The sequence below is a fragment of the Gigantopelta aegis genome, chromosome 15 (assembly GCF_016097555.1).
Source record: "Gigantopelta aegis isolate Gae_Host chromosome 15, Gae_host_genome, whole genome shotgun sequence".
NCBI classification, from domain to species: Eukaryota; Metazoa; Mollusca; class Gastropoda; order Neomphalida; family Peltospiridae; genus Gigantopelta; species Gigantopelta aegis.
In genome coordinates this window covers 22,994,780-23,014,102 of record NC_054713.1, presented here as the reverse complement: position 1 = coordinate 23,014,102, position 19,323 = coordinate 22,994,780, and the positions used below count along the sequence as shown (strand labels likewise).

The window sequence follows — 19,323 nt, the reverse complement described above, 5'->3', positions numbered from 1 at the left end:
ACAGAGGTGTCTCCTACTCACTGAGGTGAGTCCCTACTCACTGAGGTGTCTACTACTCACCGAGATGTCTCCTACTCACTGAGGTAAGTCCCTACTCACCGTGATGTCTCCAACTCACTGAGACGAGTCTCCTACTCACTGAAGTGAGTCTCCTACTCATTGAGCTACATTGTAAAACCCACCCCTGGGTGGATCGGGAAATGACACAAGGGCAATTCCACGCTAAAGTGGACATGGAGTGAAAAAATCAAATCATGTTATTCCTTATATATTAAGATTGTTTTTAATGTAAAAATGTCTGGAGAATATAAATCTGACAAGTAAAATATTGTAAAATAACTGGATGTGTTTGACTTTAGCTATTTTATGAGGATACCGTCACACTAAAAATATGACATTTCCGTAATACACACTATGAATTTATGTACAGCAGCCATGTAATATTCTTTTTATTAGTGTTTTTGTTTTACCACTAACAAAGTACTACACTTCATAATCCACTTTAATGAAAAAAAAAATTATTTTTAGATTTAGGGGAAATTAGAAAACATAGAATCAGTTTGTAATTCCGTTACCGAAAACAAACAAAAAGTTAGATTGTATTATTCATATATTATATGTAATCAAGGAATCAACTCATATTCTCTGAGTATATGTTAATGAACATAATCAGACACATTTACTTTCAAATTCATACATTATTAGTAAAATTATATAGCTGTAAACATATGTAATTCCGTTACCATAGGTTTGTTAATTCCGTTACCGTCTTTGGTATATAGTGTCAAGAAACACTTTAATATAAACCTACATAGTACTAAAATGCTACACTCTTATCCATATACATCAAGTGATGTAACAATAGGAAGATACACAAAATCTTTTTTAAAAATCCATATGGTAATAGTACTAGTAGTGGCTCCAAATGCATTTGCGGAACACCCATAGCAAATATAAATGTCATCCATTAACAATATACAAATTAAGGAAATCTGATACACTTTAACCGAACAGTACTACTTAAAAGCTTCATTATGATGACTAAACTTCTGCAAATCCATGACAAAATTCAAGTTATAATTGAAACCTACTAGAATTATATCGGGGCTCGAAATATGAAGTAAAATATGGCCTGCCATTATTTATTTTTTTTAAATAGCAGGCCAAATGAAATACATGTATGGCCTGATGTGAAACAAAAATGGCCTGCTGGAAATAAGACAGCACAACGTGAATGGAGGGTTTGGGACAATGTGTGGAAAATTAGAACCTCTGATATGTAGTTTAGAGCATTATAAAATTAAAATGTAACAGAATTATGAGCTCGGCCTCAGCTAAATAGAAGATGAGATGATCGTACGTACATCTGTTTTTTGAAAAATGACGCGATTTTTAGTTAATTTTAGCAGATGAATGTTTATTTCACTTGCAAGATTTAAAAATAGACTTCTTTTCACTTTTTACAGGCCGCTATTTCAAGCCCTGTACATATATCTTTAAACATATATAGGGTCCAGAAGGGTGTATACTACCAAATCAAATCCCATATTTGACAATAGTAACATATGTGGCTAAAACTCCTACCTGCAGCGTATTAATCGACATAAACGCCACGTATATAAATACTACCACCCCTCACACTTAAAGTGAATCAGAAAAAATTGGGGGATCAAGTTGCTCGTTTCTGAGATAACGGGTAGCGTCTATGACTACACTAGTTCCGCACAAAATTCTAGCACTTTTTTTTACAGGTACCCCATACATGTTTCAAGCACAAGGCTACTTGACACATTGGTACTAGATGAAATAAAATTGCATATTTTTTTTACCCAGATGAAATTATTATTTTTTACAACCAACACACTCACATTTATAACCAATCACAGGACTTGTGGTGTTCACTTCTCTATCAAAAGTTGGGTGCACCTCGAACTTTGACCCAGCCGGAAGTTATTTGGTTTAGTACTACCAGAAAGTGGAAATGTAACATAATTTAACATATCTACTTGAAGCAAACTTTAATTTTACTTTATCCAAAGGCATTTATTGACTGTACATGTATTTAATAATTTATATTTAAATGACAGGATATCCAGAAAATGGAAAGTATCATTCTAATTACCAACATTATGCTTTTAAATGTATATAATGGACAAAAAGAAAGCAACTGTTTTATAGTGTTAATGCTGTCTTTACAAGGAAATCTGATCTGAGTAAAATTCTTAAAATGGAAAGATGGCATGTTTGGTTGGCCAAAAAAGAAAATATATATATACTGGTGTTTTGAATGTTGTCATGTATGTTATCATAACCTCAGATAGATGAGGAATTTTATTATTAGGCATAATATCTTTCACTTACCGTAATACAATCTAGATGTTTGGCGGTCAGTTTATATAATTTTAATTGGCCTGTGTTCCTCTGACCTGGTGTAATTCTCTTTGTTATTAACAATGTCACTGTTCAAGAATTTGTTTCAATTGCTGTCAAACATTTTAAACATTTACTATGTAATATGTACAGTTTAGTGCTAGTTTAAATCTCCACTCACATACATGTACAATGTATGTGTACATTTTACTGATATCATTTGAAATATTAGTATGAATGCTTAAAACAAGTATACTGAATTATTATTTAACTTATAAAATTATGCAACATATTTGCAAATCAAATTTAAAGTAAATAAATATTGTTTTTCAAAAGTAAATTCAGAGCAATAATTCTGTTACCAAACTGTGTAATTCTGTTACCGGCATTCAATGTTGTACAAGTCATTAGGTCATCATTTCATCATGAAGATAAATAATTCTTTCATTATACTTCACAGAGTTTGTTGATGTTTTGCGGTGCCCGTAAAAATGGTGTCCGTTTTTACGTAATTCCGTTACCAAACTTTAATTAAGTACTCATGCACTACACCTTGCAGTAGGGAGTCTCACTTCTGCCCATGACAAGCACTAGTGCAGTACTAGTGTATTACAAAGTTACATCATTATGATAATTTTTCTTATGTGGACTAGCTGAGTTTAATGCCTGAAATATCTCTTCAACTTGTAATTCCGTTACCGTGGAATTGCCCTACTGCTAAAGCAATACATGATCCCTTCTGGGCTCAATTCTTTTCCCCTAGCTGTATCAACTAAGTTCAAGGGCCATAACTCTGTCAAAAATAGGTAAATCACCATGCAAGTTAAACATATGATCTGTAACAGTACATGATAAAGTTATTGACAAAACATCAGCTCAATATCTTGAGGCATATCGCAAGAGTCCCCTCCAGTTGGACCGGTAGTGGACTAATTGGCCTCCAGGAATTAGACAGGACAGTACATACATTTGTTGTATATCACAACCTTTGATGCACCATACTTGCCCAACTACCCGGTAGATGTAAGCAGAAAATCTCCAGCATGGGTCAGTGTGCTAAGCAGGGAACATGATGTTCAATACAGCGTCACGATTTGTTGTGCAACTTTCAGAGGAAATATATAATCTTATTCCTTCACTTCCATCGTATTGATTCATCAAATATGTGTACGTGTTACATGTAGGGCAATCTCAAACCATTGTTTGATTTGCAGAAATAAATATTGTTTAAACCTACTGTCAGAAGCAGAGCTCATCCTGTCCATTGCCAAATAGCCAATTGCTACTTTGTATGCAAAGAGGCTAAAACACTAAGGGCCGAATTTATAAAGCCTGTTTATCTCTTACACACGTGTAACTACATACATCTACAGTGCTTAAACACCTGTTTATCTCTTACACGCGTGTAACTACATACATCTAGTGCTTAAACACCTGTTTATCTCTTACACGCGTGTAACTACATACATCTACAGTGCTTAAACACCTGTTTATCTCTTACACGCGTGTAACTACATACATCTACAGTGCTTAAACACCTGTTTATCTCTTACACGCGTGTAACTACATACATCTACAGTGCTTAAACACCTGTTTATCTCTTACATACGCGTGTAACTACATACATCTACAGTGCTTAAACACCTGTTTATCTCTTACACACGTATAACTACATACATTTACAGTGCTTAAACACCTGTTTATCTCTTACACACGTGTAACTACATACATCTACAGTGCTTAAACACTTGTTTATCTCTTACATATGTGTAACTACATACAATGTACATCTACAATGCTTAAACACCTGTTTATCTCTTACACGTTGGCAACTACATACATCTACAATGCTTAAACACCTGTTTATCTCTTACACATGTGTAACTACATATATCTACAATGCTTAAACACCTGTTTATGCCTTACATGTGTGTAACTACATACATCTACAATGCTTAAACACCTGTCTACAGTCTTACACACGTGTAACTACATACATTTCCAATGCTTAAACACCTGTTTATCTCTTACACGTGTGTAACTACATGTGTACATACATTTCCAATGCTTAAACACCTGTTTATCTCTTACACGTGTGTAACTACATACATTTCCAATGCTTAAACACCTGTTTATCTCTTACAGGCATGTAACTACATACATATACAATGCTTAAACACCTCTTTATGTCTTACACGTAACTACAGTATACATTAACAATGCTTAAACACCTCTTTATATCTTACACTGTGTAACTACATACATTTACAATGCTTAAACACCTGTTTATGTCTTGCACGTGTATAACTACATACATTAACAATACTTAAACACCGGTTTATATCTTACGTGTGTAATTACATACATTTACAATGCTTAAACACCTGTTTATCTCTTATACGTGTAACTACATACATTAGCAATGCTTAAACACCTGTTTATGTCTTACAGGCATGTAACTACATACATTAACAATGCTTAAACACCTGTTTATATCTTACAGGTGAGTAACTACATACATTAACAATGCTTAAACACCTGTTTATGTCTTACAGGCATGTAACTACATATATTAACAATGTTTAAACACCTGTTTATATCTTACAGACGAGTAACTACACATGTACATACATTAACAATGTTTAAACACCTGTTTATGTCTTACAGGCGTGTAACTACATACATTAACAATGCTTAAACACCTGTTTATGTCTTACAGGCACGTATTTACATACATTAACAATGCTTAAACACCTGTTTATATCTTACACGTAACTACATACATTTACAATGCTCAAACGCCTATTTATATCTTACAGGCGTGTAACTACATACATTTACAATGCTTAAACACCTGTTTATATCTTACACATGTGTAACTACATACATTTACAATGCTTAAACACCTGTTTATATCTTACACATGTGTAACTACATACATTTACAATGCTTAAACACCTGTTTATATCTTACACATGTGTAACTATACATACATTTACAATGCTTAAACACCTGTTTATGTCTTGCACGTGTATAACTACATACATTAACAATACTTAAACACCGGTTTATATCTTACGTGTGTAATTACATACATTTACAATGCTTAAACACCTGTGTATCTCTTACACGTGTAACTACATACATTAGCAATGCTTAAACACCTGTTTATGTCTTACAGGCATGTAACTACATACATTAACAATGCTTAAACACCTGTTTATATCTTACAGGTGAGTAACTACATACATTAACAATGCTTAAACACCTGTTTATGTCTTACAGGCATGTAACTACATATATTAACAATGTTTAAACACCTGTTTATATCTTACAGACGAGTAACTACACATGTACATACATTAACAATGTTTAAACACCTGTTTATGTCTTACAGGCGTGTAACTACATACATTAACAATGCTTAAACACCTGTTTATGTCTTACAGGCACGTATTTACATACATTAACAATGCTTAAACACCTGTTTATATCTTACACGTAACTACATACATTTACAATGCTCAAACGCCTATTTATATCTTACAGGCGTGTAACTACATACATTTACAATGCTTAAACACCTGTTTATATCTTACACATGTGTAACTACATACATTTACAATGCTTAAACACCTGTTTATATCTTACACATGTGTAACTACATACATTTACAATGCTTAAACACCTGTTTATATCTTACACATGTGTAACTATACATACATTTACAATGCTTAAACACCTGTTTATATCTTACACATGTGTAATTACATACATTTACAATGCTTAAACACTTACGTTTATGAAAAACAGGCTTGATAAATTCAGCCGTTAGTATTCGGCTAATAAAATATTCCTTAAATAAACCAGATTTCAATGATATTAAAGGAAATACACCACATGTATATTACAGTATACATGTATATATCTGATAATTCACTAAAGCTAATTTTGTTCCAGTGTCAGCCTTGCAGAAAGATTTCACTGTGTCCAGGTACCCAGGGGACAATATTTTGAAATCTGAGGTAACTGGAAGTCGGTCGACGTTGTTTTTACCTAGGTAACCAATTGTCCGGTTACGTAAATTATATTCGCATAACATGTAGGTTACCTGATCGGTTACATCAATTACGTTGAAATAATATTTTAAATACATAATTTTTAGTTCAAACATGAAGCTGAACCAAAATACAAAAGAAAACGTTTTATAAAACAGTTGCTTTAATGCTTACAAAGCAAAAGAAGTGACTTGTACATGTTTCTTTTGTCTTTGTACGATCATAGCGTTATATATTTATTAAAGGTAGACTAAACTCCAACAAGAGCCTTATGTGTTGGAAAGATGCATACCCCGACCACCAACACATACTGACACTTAACAAATGAAAAACGCGTAATTTTAGAATTAATAAAAAAACGTGATTATTCCTGCTAACAGGAGGCAGCCATTTTGTTTCAATTTTTGTGACATCCGGTAGTATAGCTTGGGGGTGAAGTGACGTCAGCTCAGGTCCAACTTCTCTATTATGCACAGTGTAAACAAATGCTCTAATTTATGACAAGGTGCTTCGCTTTCATCAATCTGACTTGTAAAACAACATAAATAACTTAATAGTATAATAAAATATTTAACTAAATATATTTCAATTTGCATCAATATAATGAAATGGAGTTATAGTATTTTTTTCTTTTAAAAAATCCAAAGAAAAAATGCATATTATTACGCCTATTGGTAGGATACGTTCAAGCAAAAACGACCACTCACGATACCTAAGTGATAATTTTCTTTTCTCTGGGACTACGTAATTGATCAGTTTTGTGATTTTAGATGGGAAAGTCTACTTAATCAAGGGTTTTACAGAATTACTTACAGTAATAAAGCTTGTAAAGTCCATTACGATTTGAGGTTATCACACAATACCCTGTGATCTTAATAAAAGAGGCACATCTTTTTAGTGTGTCTAGACACAGTGTCTAAGGACCGTCTAAATATACACCTGCCAATCAAGAACCACAGGTACAGGCCAGGAAAGAAAAGACCAATTAAGCAAGAAAACACTCCGACTATTATTTCAGTACGTGGGTTAATTTATATACAAAATATAATACAGTTATTTCAACACTTTGACAATGGTGGTTTATTTTATATTGAAAAATAAACCACATATAGGCCTACACATTGCTGTGTTATTGGGATGGATATATTATTACAGAACATTGCGATGCATCTGCAAAAATCAGGTATGTTTTGTTTCTTCAGTTCGAAGACAAATTCCTGACGTAACCACCAGCTCGCTAGAGGGCGTATTCATTGGGATGGTACAAAATGGCTGCACCCGTTATATATAATAGCCGTCACATTTAACCGTTTTATTAATTAACTATACGATTATACTTGTTGATATTAAGCAATAATGTGTATTATGTATCGTTGAATATGCACACCAGTCCAAAAGCCTTGCTTTAGCATTCCTTTAATAATAATAATTATTATTATTGATAATAATAATTATTATTATTCACATCTTGCCATCGGGATCGCAAAAAGTAATTTTTAGTTGCCCGAATCTAAAAACCACTGTCGTCGGGCATCAGGCCACAGTATTCTAAAACCTCTGTCAGCTTGCTAAATTAACACTATTTTGCTATCCTGTGTATGGGATGGTGCATATAAAAGATCCCTTGCTGCCTATCGAAAAGAGTAGCCCATGAAGTGGCGACATCGGGTTTCCTCCTATCTATATATATATATATATATATATATATATATATATATATATATATAGAGAGAGATATATATATATAGTTAAAGCCATTATTGTATGTCAGTAAGGGCTAATCGTAGGCCCGCTGATTTGCCGCAAAACGCGATTGATCCTTATGAAATTGTATTGGGTAAATCCTGGTTTTTTTTTTTTATCATCAATTTACTGAAAATAAAAAATGGATATACCGTATAACTGGAAATTTTCGTGGTCTTTTATTTTCGAGGTTTGGTAAACCTTTAAAACTGATCATTTTTATTTTCGTTGTTTCAACAAATCCTGTTGGTAAATACCATTCATTTTTCATTAAAAGTTTCACGTCGTCAGCATCCAGTCGACAATTACACCAGACGATCAAAGCTCACAGTTAAACAATAGAGCACTCAATCTCGATTGGCTATTACAGTATGCTATTAGAGAAACAACTCATCACAGTCATTGATTCTGTTTGATGTTTAATCTGAGCTTGACATGTTTCCTTCTTAATCCTATGGTAAGCTGGCTAATTATACCAGCATTGCACGAATACTGTTATGCACGCATTTTACAACCAAAACGAAATCGTGAACCTCTTGAGCTGGTTAAACAAATCTGTTGGTAGCGATAGTTTTTTGCCGTCCCCGTCACAAGGACCAGAACTTGAAATCCCATTGTCATGTATCGATGCTGCAGACAAAGCCATGTTGACACCTACGTGAAACGTGATTGTAACATTTTTGACGGCGAACAAACTGCCAATTAAGATAGGAAAATATGCACTTGAACATGGTGTGACAAGATGCAGTCGAAAATTTTCAGTAGATCTCGATAACCCAGTCAGTGAATCAACAGTTCGAAGTATTAGGGACAGACATAAAAAACGCATGCTTAAAGTCAGGTGAAATATCCAATCTACTGCAAAAGATATTAAACTAGCAGAGAAAACTTTGCCAAAAGAAAACCGAGGACGATCCCTGCTATTGGGTGATATGGACAAAACAATTCAAACTTATTTGAAAGCCATCTGTGGGGCTGGGGGAGTGATCAATACATCAATAGTGATAGCTGATTCTAAGGGACTTATTGAAGCCAGCAGCCCAGGGATCATGATAGAAAATGGTAGCTCGGTATCGTTAACGAAGAGCTGGGCAGCTTCCCTGCTGAATCGGATGGGATTTTCAAAGCGGAAAGCAACAACGAGCGCTAGGGTGTTACCAGAGAACTTCAAAACAATCAAAAGAGAATTTCTTGGCAGAATTTCGACAAACGCAGTTCAACACGAAATTCCAGATGAACTGATTATAAACTTTGATCAGACTGGGTTAAAGTTTGTGCCATGTCAAGGCATGTGGCGAGTGGACCATGGATCAGAAGGGATCGAGGTCGAGTGGAAATAGCTGGACTGAGCGACAAACGTATGATCACAGCTGTCGTCGCCTCAACACTGAGTGGGGACATGTTACCGGTGCAGCTGATTTACGACGGGAAGACCGATCGTTGTCATCCACAGGGTGTGAAATTTCCCGGTGACTGGGATATCACACATTCTGATAATCACTGGTCAACTAACAAAACCATGGATGAATACGCCGACAACATCATCATACCTTACGTCAACCGTGTCAAGAAAGAACAGAAACTACCCAAGCGGCAAAAATCGTTGGTCATACTCGATATGTTCAAGTGTCACCAAGACCGAGCCTTTCAAAACAAGATGAAGAAAGCTCATATCAACATCGTCTTTGTTCCGCCTAATTGCACAGACGCTCTACAGCCACAAGATGTGTGTGTAAATAAACCCCTGAAAGACGCTCTGAAGGCCGAATTCACCGCCTGGTATTCCAAGCAGGTTTCCCTGGCTATGAAAGAAGGCCAAGTTGTTACAAGCATAAAGATCGACATGCGTACCTCAGCCATAAAATCAGTGCATGCAAGGTGGATTATGAAGGTCCTAGGAAATTTGAAAACACGGCAGGAAATGTTGAAAGCCGCATTCACCAATCCCGGAATCACTGATGCAGTGCATGAGGCTCGACGTGATAATTAGCCTAACTGTTCTGTGTACATATTCAAGTAGTGCTGCATTCAAACAATGATTTTGTTAATACTAGTATTTTATTCTAGTAGTGCTGCGTGGAAACAAAATTCTTTATAATAGTGTTTTATTCAGAGACATTCAAACGAACCATTTTGACGTTTTTATTTCAGTAGTGCTGTTTTCTGTTTAGGTTGTTGATTATTTGTGTACCGTGTTTTTTCTTGTTCATCAATAAATACTTAGTTATGTTCTTTGAGAGTTAATAAATATTGTGGCGTGTTCACTTCAAAAATAATAACTTGTCGTCTTGCATATATTATTACAATTATTTTGCGGATTTTCTGTAGTCTGCGCATTTGCGGGAAATAAAAGTTCCGGTAAATAGTATACCGTATTGGTTAGAGAGGTAACGATGATTATTTTTGATACAATTTAATGGGGTTTTTTTCAAATATGTTCGAGGTTATATATATAAATAACAACAAATAAAGGCTACCATTTGAATTTTGTTACTGATAATGTGTAAAATTTGGTATACAGCTGATTGAAAAAAAAAACACATGCAAAAACTAAAACCACAAATGTCCAGTTTCTTTGAGGCTACTCATTGGTGCATGATTATATTAATAGAAATAAATCTTATTATAGATAACATAAAACGAAAGTCCACAATTTGGCACTGATATTTTGCAGTGCCGATGCTACTTTCACTTTATCGATGGTACTTCTATACAGTGATGTTCCAAATGTTTGTTATTTAAAACTCATTAGGCGATGTTAGTATTTTTCAGCTTTTGCGACATTTTTGGACTCTTGTTTACGTTAAAAACATTTGTAAAATTATAGGCAATCCAATATTATGTCTAGGGCCTACATATATTCCTTTAGAGATAAAATAGCAGCAGATAATTTAGCCACCCACAGCGGTTGGTGCACATTTCTTTAAAACTTTTGGCTCGACTGTATACTGAGCATTTAGTTAGACTGGTCGCAAGTTACAACCGTTGCAATATACCGTTGGCTACTGGTTTGCTGTGCATCAAGTATGTAAAAATAAGTCTAAAACATTTGTCGGAACAGTAGTAGTATGTCTGCATGAATACATTTCCTGTAGCCTAATCGTGAAGTCTGCAAGTTTTAATTTCTGAACGTCTACAGGTCACGACGTAACCGATTTGTGGTTCGTGCAAATTAAATTTTGTGTAAACGACATGCGAACAGAATGGTGGTTTACGTGAAATATTGTGGGTACCTGGATGTTCTTGTGGCTCGCAAACCATGTTGTTTAGAACGCTACATGGCGAGACCTGCACCATCCCTGAAGAACACTCGAAGCAGTTCTCACAATACGGCAGACGACCATTTTGAGCCACATAGTAAGTTCCAGGCTGACACTCTTCACACTCCACATCGGTGGCATGTGTCCCTGTTCACAACACAAAGTCAACACCATTAGCATTCATTTAAAAACGTGTGCTATTATTACATGTATATAATTAAATTTCCGTTACATTCATTACAATATAACTTCAGATGTAGCAAAGAGAGTTTGTTAATTCTTGATGAATGAAAAAATTACGTTGTCGGGGAACATCATATCTGATGAAGTCATTTTATATGGGCAAGTTGTCTTATTGAGCGTTATTGTTTATGGACCAAAAATAATTCAAAATAAAGTATGAACTTTTAGTGTTATTATTAGCAAGTATAATTCAAATTTAATTATAAGTATTATCTGTTATTTCTTATGTGTTCATCTGGGTATGAACCAAAAAAATCACCCTGCAAACTTATGTGAGAATGGCTTTGCCGATTCACAGTTTGGGGGTGATTTTTTTTCTTCATACCCCAATGAACGTAAAAGAAATAACAGGCAATCCTTAAATGAGTTTAGTGTTTTAGCATGGTACAGAAACAGAACATTGCCTAAATAGTCTAGCACCACCTTGCCTTAATCAGCATGATGCTGCCCTGAGATTAAAATAGCCCTTTTCAATAATTACTTCTAAAATTATCTTTATAAAACAAGGTAAAACACTTGGAAAATGTATTATAAATTAATCAAATATGTGTGTTATATATTTTGCCATTTATTTATTAAAGCAAGCACATTAAATTCATTTATTTTTATTTGAATTTTTTGTTGTCTTTAGTAAAAATAAATGCCTAAAAATTGTGAAAATGCCCCAAATGTCTAGGCAAAACACTACTGTTCAAGTCAGTATGTTAAATACTGTAGATCCTGAAATTAACACATCCCTAATGTGAGTGATGGTGGGCAGACTAAAATGTGACATGATAGTAATGCAAGTGGCCTCCCTTTGAAATATTACTTCCCTCACACGTCTGTGTACTTTCCAATTAAATTCCAGTTATAGGTATCTTTAATGAGATCAACTCACTAACATGTCTGTGTACCCATTAATTCTCCTCTTTAGTCCCCAGTGTTTTGGTGAGATCAACTTGAAGCATATTTGTGCAGCAATCATTTACATAACGTGAATACTTATTTAAATCTGACTTAACATTAGGATACATGTACCACTGCAATGGTACCTTCCTATGATATACCGACAAAGTTGCAGCGAACGTGAACATTAAAAACAAACAAAGGGTCAACCTCAGGAGTAGTGTGCTAAAACCCATTCACGCGCGATGGATCGTGTCGGCTTTTGCTGTCTTTGGACAATTAGTCTTGTCGTTCCTACAATGAATTGTGCTCCAGTTGTTTTATAGATGTATTACAATTTTAATCTCTGTTTAAAAGGCATGTGACACATAGCTTGCTGAACAAAACATAGAAATACATGTCATATTATTAATGCAAATAACACAAACTCGCATTTTTCACAGTAATCGCATTAATTTCAGGACCTACATGTACAGTATATCAAGCAAAACACTCGTTTTCAAGTCTGTATCTTAAATATATATCAAGCAAAACACTCGTTTTCAAGTCTGTATCTTAAATATATATCAAGCAAAACACTCGTTTTCAAGTCTGTATCTTAAATATATATCAAACAAAACACTCGTTTTCAAGTCTGTATCTTAAATACACATGTACAGTCAGACCTCGATACAACGACCATCGTTACTATGACATTTACACCATCCGACCACAAATTGTCAGGAACAAACATACATCAATGTTATTCTGTTCATTACACCGGAATTCACACCTTCCGACACTGACAGAGCAAATATAGGAACAAACGTGCATCCGACATCTGAAAACACTTCTTTACAACATTACATAATCACAGATGCCGTAGCACATTGGCAGTACACACAGCTATTTGGCATCCTTGATCTTGTCGCGAGCCAATAGCGTCACATGATGTCCGAGTTACCGATGTCGTTTAAAACTGTAGACGTGTATTGCTTTTGCAAATAAGCCTGTAGTCATTCAATTAAAGGATTAACTTCGAACAATCAAGTCTACTAGTTTTATGACGTCTTATAAATGACACTGAATGGGCATTGATTAACAATAATATATTTAATAATGTCTCTGGTCGATCCCTGTTGGTGGGCCCATTAAGCTATTTCTCGTTCCAGCCAGTGCACAATGACTGGTATACCTAACGCCGTGGTATGTGCTATCATGTCTGTGGGATAGTGCATATGAAAGATCCCTTTCTACTAGTGGTCAAATGTTGTGGGTTTCCTCTCTAAGATTGTATGTAAAAATTACAAAATGTTTCACACCCAATAGCAGATGATTAATAAATCAATGTGCTCTGGTGGTTCTGTTAAACAAAACACATTTTTATAATGGCAATTTCGATAGAACGACAATTTCGATACAACGACAAAGTTACCCAGGGACGAACGTGTACATTGTAATGAGGTCTGACTGTATATCAAGCATTCATTCCCATTATCTTTGTAAGTAGCTGACTTTCATGACAATGTTGTAAAATAACACATAATCCATGCCTGAAAACACTGTTCGCATCTGTTACTGCTTACCGTTTTTGCTAATAACGGAACCGTCTTTGCAAACTTGGTGTAATTTACAGTGTTTGCTAATTCCTTCTTCTGCATTTCCCCAGTAACCCTTGTCACAGCGACACAGCAATTTACTTGTTGCGTTACACGGTTGATATGGCTATGCATTTTCTACCAAACATGAAGGCTTACACACTGCACAGGAAGTGGCCTGATTTCGTGCCAACTGGAACATTCCATTAGGGCAGGGGGAACAGTCAGCTGAAGACAAATCCTCTGTACAGTGATGTTTCACAAATTCACCGCGCTCACATTTGTAACAGTTTAAACCATTGTGGCTATACAAAGCACTCTCATCCTGTTTGGAAAGAAAGAAAAAAAGAAAACAAGAATTACAAGGCTAGATCTGGGTTAGTAGAACATTTTGCCAAATTAAAAAAATTACAGACACTCAGTTATTTTCTATCAAATTATTATATGCAATTATTTAGCCAAATTTAATTAAAGGGAGGGTAAACTCAAATAAGAGCCTTCTGTGTTGGAAAGATGCATACCCAGACCACCAACACATACTGACACTTTAACAAATGAAAAACACGTAATTTTAGAGCTAATAAAAAACCATGATTATTCCTTCTAACTGGGGGCAGCCATTTTGTTTTGTTTTTGTGATGTCTGGTGGTATAGCTCTGGGCGAAGTGATGTCAGCTCTGTCCACCTCCGCTTAAGCACAGTATAAACAAACGCTCTAACGCGAGTGCCAGAGCTAGCCCCAAGTTATTATAAATGCTACTTAAGATACCAAATATATTAACTATGACCAAGACATATTCAATCCATCTGTCAAATATATGCATGAATCTGAAATACAACTGGACTGGTGGGGCGGGTCCGGGGCATCTTGTCCCCTTTTTGGGGTCAGTTTGGTGTTGGTGTCCTACTTTGGGGGGTTTGTGTTAGCTGGTGGGCTGGTGGGGTGGGTTCTGCACTTTGGTCCTGGCTGGAAGGCCGAGTTCCGGATGCGTTTAGGTTGTATTAAAAAAAAAAAATCATATTTCTGGGCACCTGGATTTTCCCTTTTTTAATCTTTTTTAAAGGCATATAAACTGTGCAATTTTTATTGCTTTATTTACCTTTTTAGAAATGTCCAGTCAAAAACAAGTGTCACACTAAATTAATTAAAACTATTTTCTATATAAATACTATCAATTATTTGAACGACGCATCAAAATTCCCCCCTACCCCTTTTTATAAATAATTCAAAATTGACCCATAAGTAATTTAGTAATTTTTCTATCCATACTCGACCAATGGCCATGCAAGAGATTGGGTGTGGGAGAGACATGCCTGAACCTTAATTGGATAGAGGTTTATGCTTGATTGGTACTTTCAGAAGTTCAACTTTATGCCTTACAAGATAGAGTTTAAATGTTATTGTTGGAAACTGGTTGAAATTTCATATTTGATCATCAGCTCCAATCAGCTTTCACCAGCCAAAAATATTTGATCAGACAAAGTTCTACTAGGTAGTTAGAAAAATAAAACTACAGGTTGGTTGTATACATAGGAACATCAAGAGGAAGGATATGAACTGTCAGAACATATGTGCGTTGCATATATATACAAGATCACTTGGTGCTAATGGAAAAATGTAGACCACAATACCATGCATACACAGCTATTATGACTACACTTTTGGACAATAATGACGTGATCATTCATAGTCACATCTGGCATCAATATGTAGTCATCAGGTGAATGAAAAGAAGAAGTCGTCATAGTATTCATTGGTACAGACTCTACACATTTTATCATTTTACCTCCCTATTCTAACTGTATGTCTTTACATATGTACACAAAAACAAACCCAAATCCCAGAATACTTACATGTTGAGCTTCAATGACATGCCATACACACAACACTAACAGAAGTCGCAGCAGGTTGGCAAGCATTCTAGGTCATACTGGAAACACCTGTAAAGAACATTGTAGATACATGACTGTATACATGTTCACTTGATAGAGTAAAATAAATTGTCAAAGAACTTTGCATAGAAATATAAGTGGCTGTTTAAAACCACAATGAATTAATTAAAATGGGTACTATACAGAGACGGGGGTCTTAAATTGCTCAATAAACATGAAACAAATTAATGAACGATGACTTGTGATTAGGTTCAATTTCCCGAAATATTGTCCTTCGTGATATTAAAGTATTATCTACTGTTCTAAGAGTACTTGTAAAAAAATTAACAGTAATTTTGTTCAATGCTGATTTTTTATTTTCCCTCAGTTCGTACATTTAAATCGTTTATGAAGTTTCATTATTCATTGTTTGATTGTCTTTAATGTTATCTTTTAAATTTTTATTAGGTAGCAAAAATTCCCGTAGAATGCATTTTTATACAAGGAAGTTACAACTAAAATGCACCAAAACCAAAATATTTACTTCTGAAGTAACATCCATTTGGATATGCCTAATAAGTACAATGTAACAAATGTTCACTCATGACTTTACAATACAAATTTCAGACAAGTATTTTCCAGGGCTCTGTTTTTTAAATGTTTTTATGGATAACAACAGTGTTCCAATTAACTTTACTTGTATTTTACAGTACCATAAACATATATAAGTGCAGGTACATGTAGGTCACATAATTCAGGGCTTCTAGAATTTTTTATAAAATTCACTAGCCATGGGATCAGTGATTAAAATGTTTTACTAGCCACGATTAAAAATTCACTAGCCCTACTTTACAATAATTTAATACAGTTTTACTAAATAATATTAGTAATAATCAAATATGTCACCTAAAGAGGGAGATAGAGCTTAAAAACACTAACATTGGGGGGGGGGGGGGGGGGGGGGGGGGGGGGGGGGGGGGGGGGGGGGGGGGGGGGGGGGGGGGGGGGGGGGGGGGTGGGGGGGGGGGGGGGGGGGGGGGGGGGGGGGGGGGGGGGGGGGGGGGGGGTGGGGGGGGGGGGATATCCATATTTACAAACTACTCCAACATTAAACCCAAAATATTCACTAGCCGTCGGGCATGGCAATAGTAGTTATTTACTAGCCCAACATTGAATATCACTAGCCATGGGAGTGGGGCTACCATAATCTAGAAGCCCTGCACCTACCACCTTTCAATGGTTAGGGTATTTTTAGGTATAGCAGGGTGTGCACTTTACGGTCGCCCAGCTAGGACAAGTCAAAATAGCACCGGTCAAGTTAGCCCGAGTACTCTGACAGTAAGAGAGCTAGATGGACATTTGGACATAAATACGCTCTCATTACAGTCAGAGACCAATTAAGCTACTGTAAAACGGGTATTATTCGCAAATGTGTAATTTTCGCGTTTTTAATTTAGCCGCGAAAATTACACTTGTATTTACTAAAGGCAAATAATAAAATCCATTAGTTAAAAACCCCAAAACAAACCCAAACAACAAACAGTTTAGCAATTTTGGCACGCTGTTCTGCATAATACAGTCCATATTCACCGCATTTTTGTTTACAAGTTGTATAAGTGTTTAATTTATCAATGGCATCATTGGCGGCCTGTGTCGATTGAACTTCTTCGATCGTTAAACACGTTGAAGGGTCAGGTAAACCAACAATTTCAGGTTTGTTCGCGCTTTTTTTAACCACTGCACAACTGAACCTGCCATAACGCTGTTTTTGTGAAGAATGATACATGTAGTTGATTTTTGGAACAGACATTCATACTGGTATTGTTAAGCTGTGAATAAACATTTAGAAATTAGTATAATGAGCCATTTTTAATTGGCCAATCAAAATAAGGGACACAAATGGTTTTGTAAACTTCCGAAAAAATGTCATTGACAAGTGACAAAAACAAAAGAGGTGAGACGTTTTTAACAACCCGTGTTTAAACATTAAAACAAGATTACGAGTACAAGTGTTTGTCTTTATTTCACACTTTCTGGAGAGTTCATTGAACCACATCCTGGATTACTTTCATTAATTGTATACACAGTGTGGTCGCCGCTGGATAAAAAGAAATCTTATTCTTATTCTTAAAAGACATGTGGTTGCAGCACTTAGCGGAGTCTCTCAGAAAGGGATAATATTACGTATACCTCTGTTGACCACTCTAGTGTCGGTTATGTACCAAAGTATAGTTTTGTACGTGTTAATAATTTTAAAAAACAAAAACAAAATAAAACAAAAACCATGATACCGCGAAAATTAAAAACCGCGAACTGCCTGCATTTTTAATATCGCAAAAATTTACTGCCGCGAATACCCGTTTTACAGTATGTAATTTTTTGGCAATCGCCAACCACCAAAAAGTAGTCAAAGATTTCCGCTCTAACAGGGCTTCTAGATTATGGTAGCCCCACTCCCATGGCTAGTGATATTCAATGTTGGGCTAGTAAATAACTACTATTGCCATGCCCAACAGCTAGTGAAATTATTTTGTCAAATGTTGCACTTAAGTCTATTTTGTAAATATGAATATCCTCACCCTCCCCAACCCCCAATGTTAGTGTTTTTAAACTCTATCTCCCTCTTTAGGTGACATATCTGATTATTACTGTTATTTAGTAAAAATGTATTAACTTAAAGTAAAGTAGGGCTAGTGAATTTTTAACCGTAGCTAGTAAGTTTTTAAAATCACTGATCCCATGGCTAGTGGATTTTATAAAAATTCTAGAAGCCCTGGTAGGTGTTGAACTCATGCCATGGTACATACAACGGCCTTTGATATACCAGTCATGGTGCACTGGCTGAAATGACAAACATAAGCCTGAATGAACTGAATGCTGAAACGTTGGGAAATCTTGCCATTTTAATGATAGTTTATTGGATATATTTGTAGGGTCATTTGGTAAATGCTAATAAAATGAATGGATGTCGGAATGTTTCGATTAAAACTATAAAAGGTAAAAGCAAAGCTTGTCATGAATCGAAAAGACGAAAAAATACAACATATAATTATAAAGTATCGACCGCGCAATTAACTATATATTAATTTAAAGGAAACATGACACATTTTTATTTTTGGAGTCTTTGTTATGAGCTGAAGTGATTGTTTGCAAACCAATGTGCCTAATTAATTAAACCAGCTTTATGTTGGTCCACATTAATGAAATAGTGCTTGAAATATATCTGTCTAATTTTTGTAATAAATAAGCAAATTTGAACTCAGTTGTAACTCATGGTATTCTGCTCATAACACAGACACCCATTTTATTTTT

General features: G+C 35.3%; 1 long non-coding RNA gene across 1 annotated transcript in view; it reads right to left on the bottom strand.

Annotated features, from left to right (window-relative positions):
* Nucleotides 1-19,323, bottom strand: part of LOC121390666 — a 35,133-nt gene that overhangs the window by 8,171 nt on the left and 7,639 nt on the right. The window contains exons 2-4 of the long non-coding RNA XR_005960242.1: nt 15,994-16,080; nt 14,128-14,464; nt 11,405-11,578 (exon numbers count right to left, since the gene is read on the bottom strand). This is a non-coding gene — a long non-coding RNA (uncharacterized LOC121390666). The remainder of the gene's footprint in view (nt 1-11,404; nt 11,579-14,127; nt 14,465-15,993; nt 16,081-19,323) is intronic.